This window comes from Echinops telfairi, unplaced genomic scaffold (genome assembly GCF_000313985.2).
Source record: "Echinops telfairi isolate 266 unplaced genomic scaffold, ASM31398v2 ScPeMD7_56;HRSCAF=191, whole genome shotgun sequence".
NCBI lineage: Eukaryota > Metazoa > Chordata > Mammalia > Afrosoricida > Tenrecidae > Echinops > Echinops telfairi.
In genome coordinates, this window is record NW_022103954.1 from 44,895 (window position 1) to 52,294 (window position 7,400).

The following is a 7,400-nucleotide window of genomic DNA, read 5'->3' on the forward strand; positions in this document are numbered from 1 at the left end:
CTACCAGCTGACAGGAAAATAATGCATATTTTTCCTAATGCTTAATTAAATGGATAGACTCTTACATACCTCATACTGCATTGCAATACAAAGTGGTGACAAATGAAAAGCTCTCCTATGACTTTCTCAATTTCTGCGACTCCTGGGAGTTTGCAGGAAAGATTCAGGCCGCCGTGAGGACTGAAGTGGCCTGGGGTCATGAGATGGGACTGTCAACCAGCAACTACAGGCTCCTCTGAAACTCTGAGCATAGCAGCTGGGGGGCCATCTCGCTAAGAGAACCAGGTCCTTTGGTCTCAGAAAGGGCAGGACTCCTTGTTCACATTAGACTCTGAATTAATTATGGAACGCAAATGTCCAGAATACAATTGGTAAGTATAACATTTTCTCTTAATTTAAATTATGAACAGGGGGAAAAATTTACACTACAAATTCTTAGAAAAATTTTAAGAATATATTAGAAAAAATGTGGGCTATGTACTTTATCCATGTCCCTGTGTAGTAGTTTTGCCCCTTGAAGGAAACCCACAGAAAGCTAAAGAAGAGACGGTGGTACTTTGGAAGATGGCAGGTTAAAGCTACATTGGCCTGGGTCGTACTTTCTCAGAAGGGCCTCTTGACACTGCGCTTTTTGTGGCTTCCTTGTGAGAGGGAGGGGCCCTGGGTGCTTATTTCTGGCTGTGTCACCAGCTGGGTGACCTCGGACAAATCGCTGACCCTCTCACTTAGACTCACCTCACCTCAGGTGGCCATGCCCACCTCCCAGGAACAAAGTGGGTGCTGGCACCAGGCCCTGGAAGTTGGCTACTGGACAAGTCACCTTTAGGCGACAGTGAGGCAACCCAATTCTCAGACAACGCTAGGAGGCAATATGGCCAAGGGCGTCTCCCTGTTCACACTGGAAGCCAAGCGAGCACATGGGCCTCTCCCAGGGCCCAGCTAGGACCTTCTCAGAGGAGGCTTCACCCCACCCGAGACAGGAAGGTAGGGCGGGAAGCAGGCTGCGCATGCTCAGACCTGGGCCTAGAGGGACCATGACCAGGGAGGCTCCCGGAAATCAGGGCATATTTCCCAGGAGCCTTTGAGCCCTGACCAACACTTCTGACCTGAGATTGAAGCTCATAGTGACCGGGTCCCCTTATGTAGATTCCCTCAAAAAGCATGAGATAAAGTTCAATTTACCCCAAATGAAGTGTCTGGCCCTGGATCAACGCCAAATGGACACATCAACAGCCGCCACACACATGTGGGGACAATTCAGTAAACTTGAACGTGGCTTGGGAACTAAAAATACACACACAAACTCTGTCGGGTTTACACAGACTAGGTTCTATCTAGTATAAGTTGAGTACCTTTTTCCCTACTTCATTTTTCGTATCCTTTATAACCCAATTTCATTTTAAATCTGTGCCTGGTTTGATTTGAGAGGTGGAAAACATTAAAAACTCACAGCTATCTTTTATTTTATATCATTTTATTGGGAGCTCTCACAGATGTCATAACATGTTCAATCCCATTGAGCAGTATTGTGTAATTGCTACCACAGTCAGTTTCAAACCATTTTCTTTCTTCTTACACTCCTTGATATCAGCTCCTATGTATGTATCCCCTCCCTCCTAGGAATTTATTTGGCCCTATCTTATGCTGCCTTAAAGGGAGCACATGGTTGACTGTGTCTCCCTATAGAAGCAGACATCCTCCCATTGTTACCCAGCCCCCCTCATCCCTTCCCCCATTGCAGGTATTAGGTTTCCTCACCTGTGAGCCCATGGACCTTACTGCAGACTCCACCCACCTTGTGACGATGTAACTGCTGAATATGCATGTCTTATGGCTACCTATAAATGTACCAAGACAGTAAAGTCACCCTCCTCTCTCCTTCTCTCTTCTTCCACCCCCACGTGGACCACCAAGAGGGGCTGAGGTGAGCATCTACCATAAAATGTGTCTGACTCCTGTATTGCACGCTCTCTCCTATCTTTCCTATTCTCTATGACTTTACTATGATCTTTATATAACTGTACAATTGCGCCTATGGACCCTTTGGATGTTGGAGGCTGGTTTCCTCTGACATGCATGGAACCTTGCCGCCATACTTTCTTATTTTGATAGAAAACTGACCCTGCTTGCTATCAAGTGCCAAGTGGAGAGATTGCCCTGGGCCACACAGTGCCACCCCAACCCCCAGCTATATTTTACTACATACTGAGGAAGAGCATTTTAAAACTAAGGCATAGAAATGACTAGAGACACACGAAGTCATTTCATTTTCAGGTCATCAATGATTCCATTTCATTCAAAAATATCACCTGTCATTTACCCTCCTTTGATTTTGCAGAGAACTTGACATAGATACTGTTATAGCAGGCACGATCGACCACACCAATTTATTAATAAGTAAAGCCTTTATTAATGGCTGGTTCAAAGAAGGCTATCATCTAGAAAACTCCCGACCCAGGACAAAGAAATTCCAGGACTTTTAGAGTTGAAGTAGAGGGCTGGCTGAAGGGGAGGGACACTTAAGCAGTAACCTTCTTATCAGACCGGCAGGGTATGGGGGCACCAGGGGGCACAGCACTGCTGCAGGTAATAATGCAGGGTCTAACAGGATACTTTACTTTTCTTGCTAACTGGGCAGAGTCCAGAGACATCTAGAGAGACTCTAGGTCTGTCAGGAGAGCTGGGAAGGGAGGAGGGGGAGTGGGGGGGACTAGCTGCTAGCAGGGGGGTTGAAGGTAGTTCAAACAAAATTGAGTTTTTCATGCTAAGCTGGGTGACTACATCCCCCACTTCCTTTAGTGTGGGGGTGGGGGGGTGTCAGAGCATTGACTCAGGTTCCTGGGCTCAAGAGCTGTGCTGTGCTGTGCTCAGAGTGCCATGAAGCAGACTGCTGGGATACGATTTTGGATAAAGTTCACAAGGCAGTTTAGAAGGCACGGACCTATAAGCAATGCTAACAGGATGAAAACTAAGGGATCGGCAATGCCAGTTAATAGGGAGGTCAGCTCAGGTTTCCAATTGAACATTCAATGATACCTGGATTCCTGGGACTTTCTTTTTATGCTGGTCTAATTTTTTAAATAACTTTTTGCAGTCTTTAATTACTCCTGAGTAGTTAGCATGAAAGCAACAAGTCTCCCCGAGGGCAGCACAAAGCCCATTCTGAGCGAGAAATAAGTCTAAGCCCCTATGATTTTGAAGGACCAGCTCAGATACTGACCCGACTTCCCTACGGAGGAAATTAATGGTATCTTGTAAGGTACCAATTTTTTTCAATTTGCCAGGACATGGCTAGGCCAGTGTCTCCTTTTATTAAGGCAGCTATAGAAAGGGCTGCTGTGCCAGCTAGGCCTAAGCCTACTAGCACAAGTGCCACAAGTGGTGTGGATATTTTTTACTTCTATATACTAGCCCTGGGAAAAAATAAAGTTAAAACCTTCAAGGGCACTATAGGCAAACATCTGGAACACTATATGAATTACCAAGCACCATATGGGTTCATTCTGGAAAAGGAAGGGTCCAGTACATTTGGTGATCCTGGAAGTCCAAGCTAAGCTAGGTGACTGGAGAGCATAGAAGCTAAGGGACTTATTAAAAATACCTGTTGATACCAATTTATAAACTATCAAGGGCTCATGAGGGAGGGGGGAGCGGGAAGGGAGGGGAAAAATGAGGACCTAATGTCAGGGGTTTAAGTGGAGAGAAAATGTTTTAAGAATGATGTACAAAACAAATGCGCTTTACACAATTGATGTGTGTACGGATTGCGATAACAGTTGTATGAGCCCCTAATAAAATGTTTAATAAAATAAAAAAGAAAAACAAACAAAAAAATTCCTGTTGAGATTTAGAAACCTGTACATATTCAGATTCATTGTAAATTGAGATGGATACGCATGAAGCATTCCCCCAAAATATTTTCTTAAGAGGAGTTATTTTGTGGGACATGTGGTTACACCAGTAATAGGTTTGGCTAGAATTCCCAATCCTATACAATAGGGGGTCTTGTACATAAGCAGAGCCAACAGTCCACCGTTAGCACTGGTGAGTTAAATTGAGGACAGAATGCATTTTGATTATTATAGACAAAGGAGTGAGGGGGTACGACTTTTCAGGGCCGCAGGGTCCAGGGTTTAACAGGGACACAAAGTTCAGTGATGGGAGGGTGCCGATGTGGATCAGAGGGTCTTGCAGTTCTGCAATGGGGACGGTGGGGCTGGGGGCAGGACGTTATGGACATAGTAAAGCGCACTCCAGGGTTCCATCCTGACTTCCAGAAATGAAGGCCGCAGGTTTGTCCAGGAACCAGCAAGCTGCTGCAGGATTGGTGATGTTGAGAAAAATGGGTTGCAGCTTACAGCTTACTGGGGAACAGGTGGGCGGGGGCTTTCCTCTCCAGGCAGAGGTTGTGTAATGTTTGGTCTGCTTGTTGCGGACCCTATGTCTACACAACTCCAATAAGGGTACAGAAACATATAAAGAAATCCAGTAAATACAAATAGTATGGGTTTATTTAATAACCATTAAAACTAGTGTTTGTACGTATTAGAAAACTCGAGCAGATCTTGATGAGTAGAGCACACTTCTTCCTGAGTCATCATCTGAACCTCACCTTTAGGAACTTTCTGAGACTTAGTTCTGGTTACAGGTCTAGAGGAGATAGTGGGTGGTGGGGGTCTTTCCTGGGGGCTCTCAGCAATGTCTTATAAGGCATCTCTCCCAGGTAATGCCAGATGGAGCCCAACTTGGCATTTCAGCTTGAACAGTTTGGTTAATCTGCTCAAGTGTGAGTTGTTCTACTGATAGTGGATTAATTCCCTCAGGTGGGAGCGGTGGATCTATTGACTGGGTGGCTCAATCGACTCTAGGGGCTCTTCTGGATCAGCCCATATGTTCCCATGCCATGATTCAGGGTCCCTAGTCTTTCTCATCAATGCCCTTACTGTAATATCAGACACTGTTCTTGACCTGCAATTCAGGTGATGCTGTAATTCAGCTACTCACGTAATGAGACTCTGGATTTGGTTTTTGGCAATGTCAGCTCTATTACTAGAGAGAAGGCTCTCCTTTGTAGCACATGCAGAAGCTTTTAGGTCTGTTATTTGGCACTTGAGATGTGCTTTTAAGATTATCCCTTTCCTTGATCACATTTTTGATTGTAAGGACCACCAGCCAACTAGCTTCCCTATGCTTCTTACCCTGATAAAACTGCTGGAGAATATCAAACACACGATCACCCAGAGGCTCTCCTCTCACCAGCACTTCATCTATTGGTGGATATCAGCTTTGTGACTTCACACCATGGGTTACCACCACCGTCTGTAGTAATAGTGGCAGACTTACCCATGCCTGTAGGGGTAGAGGCAGCATTCTTAGTGCTGGTAGGCCTCATCAGGTGGAAGAACCAATTTGAGAAGCCCCTATTTATGATCTTGTTTCTCAGGAACCACTCCCACTACCAATTGTGTTAGGCAGGGTTTTCTAGAGAAACAAACCCAGGACACTTATGATTATATATATATGATTATAAATGTATATATATACATACACACACACACACACACACACACACATATATATATCACGAAGGAACTAACAGCTAATTAGTCCACACAGCAAGACAGAGGGTTCAGTTGAACTCACTTCCATGGAACAGTTAATATACTGGAAGTCTTTCAACTCAAGTGAGCTACCAGGTACAAAGTCAAGGAAGCAGACAGCAGAGTCCTCCCTCGGGCAAGCAGAGTCTGCCCACAGGCAGCAAGCAGCAGGGAAAGTCACCAACAGTCAGTAGCTCTGGAGCTAAGGGAAGCAAGCCCAGATGGGATATCAAATATAAATAATCCAGGCTATGGGATCCACCAGCCTCAAGTTCAGCAGCATGGCTTAGCAGGACTTGAAGGAGCCTCAAGCTCTAGGTAGTGTAGCTCACAGGTTGAAGCAGAGAACTAGCTAAAGCAGCAGTAGGTATGCTCCAACACGCTCCGATCACCAGAGAGCAAGAAACAGGGGGGCAGGAGCCATTTATTTCTTAGCCCTCCAATCAAACTGTTATCTGATTAATCCCACATGTTCCAATTGGCCAGGTTGGCACAATAAACCTAACTATTACAATTACCAAGTCTTTTCAGCATATCATCGCTTGGGTGGCCTCGACAATGGATGACAGCTAGTTTTGCAGGCAGCCAGACAGCCTTTAGAAAGGCTAGAATTTCTTCTGATTTTAAATGCTTTCCATCTGAAGAAGCCCTTTTTTCTTATAAATTACTGCATCTATGTGAAGTGGGGGGAGGACCTTTTTACTGTTAAGTAAACAATGATAGAGCCGGTGGTGGTGACCATAGTTCCAGTTTTGTTTTTGTCTGTTGGGCACACAGCTACTTCCATCTGTAAAGAAAGCGGTGTCTCTCTGGGGCAGGGGCTGGTCAGCTAAGTCTGGTCGGGAGGACAGGGACATGTTTCTAGTCTCGCACTCCTGCAGGAGTGCCTCAGTAGCAGACCAGCCTGTGTGATCCAAAGATGACACTAACAAAATCCAAATATGCTGAAGGGAAAAGTATCAGAGCTTAAAGCTGTGAACCCCAATTTGTAGAATGCTAAGGACAGTGGGAGCCCCAAATCCATCTGCACAATATCTAGTCAGACGAAGCCTCAGGCAGACCCCCTCTGACCCCGGGTCAGGGAGTCTACCTCGATTATGATGAGTGAACCTACAGTATACTATGATGTTGGCCTTCTCCTTATTTGCTCTCAGTGAAAACGTTTCCCGCTGGCTCCCAACAGAAATGTCTTCTCTGGCTTTTTAAAAATTGCTGGTGATCTTTTTCATTCTTATCTTTTAATTATTCTTTCATCACTTTGTTTCGGTTTCAATTTGTTTGGGTCATCCATTGGTTCTGCGGGTTTCCAGTGCACATAGCACAGGAGTTCGTGTGAGGATATACTAACTGAGGCAATGGTTTCTCAGGGGAGGGCTAGGGGCTTAGGGAGAAATCACGCATGTGGAGGGGGAGGGAGCGCTAGTACTGATTGTCACGATGCATACACAGCTCTTTTTAAAAGCTACCTAACTATGGAATGTATGATGTGTGAGTTTTACATCAATAAAAATATTTTTTAAATAATAAAAAATTATAGTCAAGAGAGTCCTGTCACAGTCCAGATGCAGATAGGCTGAAATTTAGCACCTAATCATTTTTAAAAAAATCATTTTATTAGGGGCTCATACAACTCTTATCACAATTCATACACATATCAATTAGGTAAAGAGCATTTGTACATTCATTGCCCTACCTAACCATTTTTGATCCATTAAATTTGTTCTAGTCTTTAATATTTTCTGTTTTCTTTGCAGTTGAGGTTTTGCTATCTTATTGTTAGTTTTTAAAAAAATATTTTTT

The 7,400-nt window shown here is 44.5% G+C and overlaps 1 protein-coding gene across 4 annotated transcripts in view; it reads right to left on the reverse strand.

Annotated features, from left to right (window-relative positions):
- Positions 1-7,400, reverse strand: part of LOC123521755 (zinc finger protein 883-like) — a 56,201-nt gene that overhangs the window by 29,019 nt on the left and 19,782 nt on the right. The gene's annotated exons all lie outside the window — the stretch shown is intronic.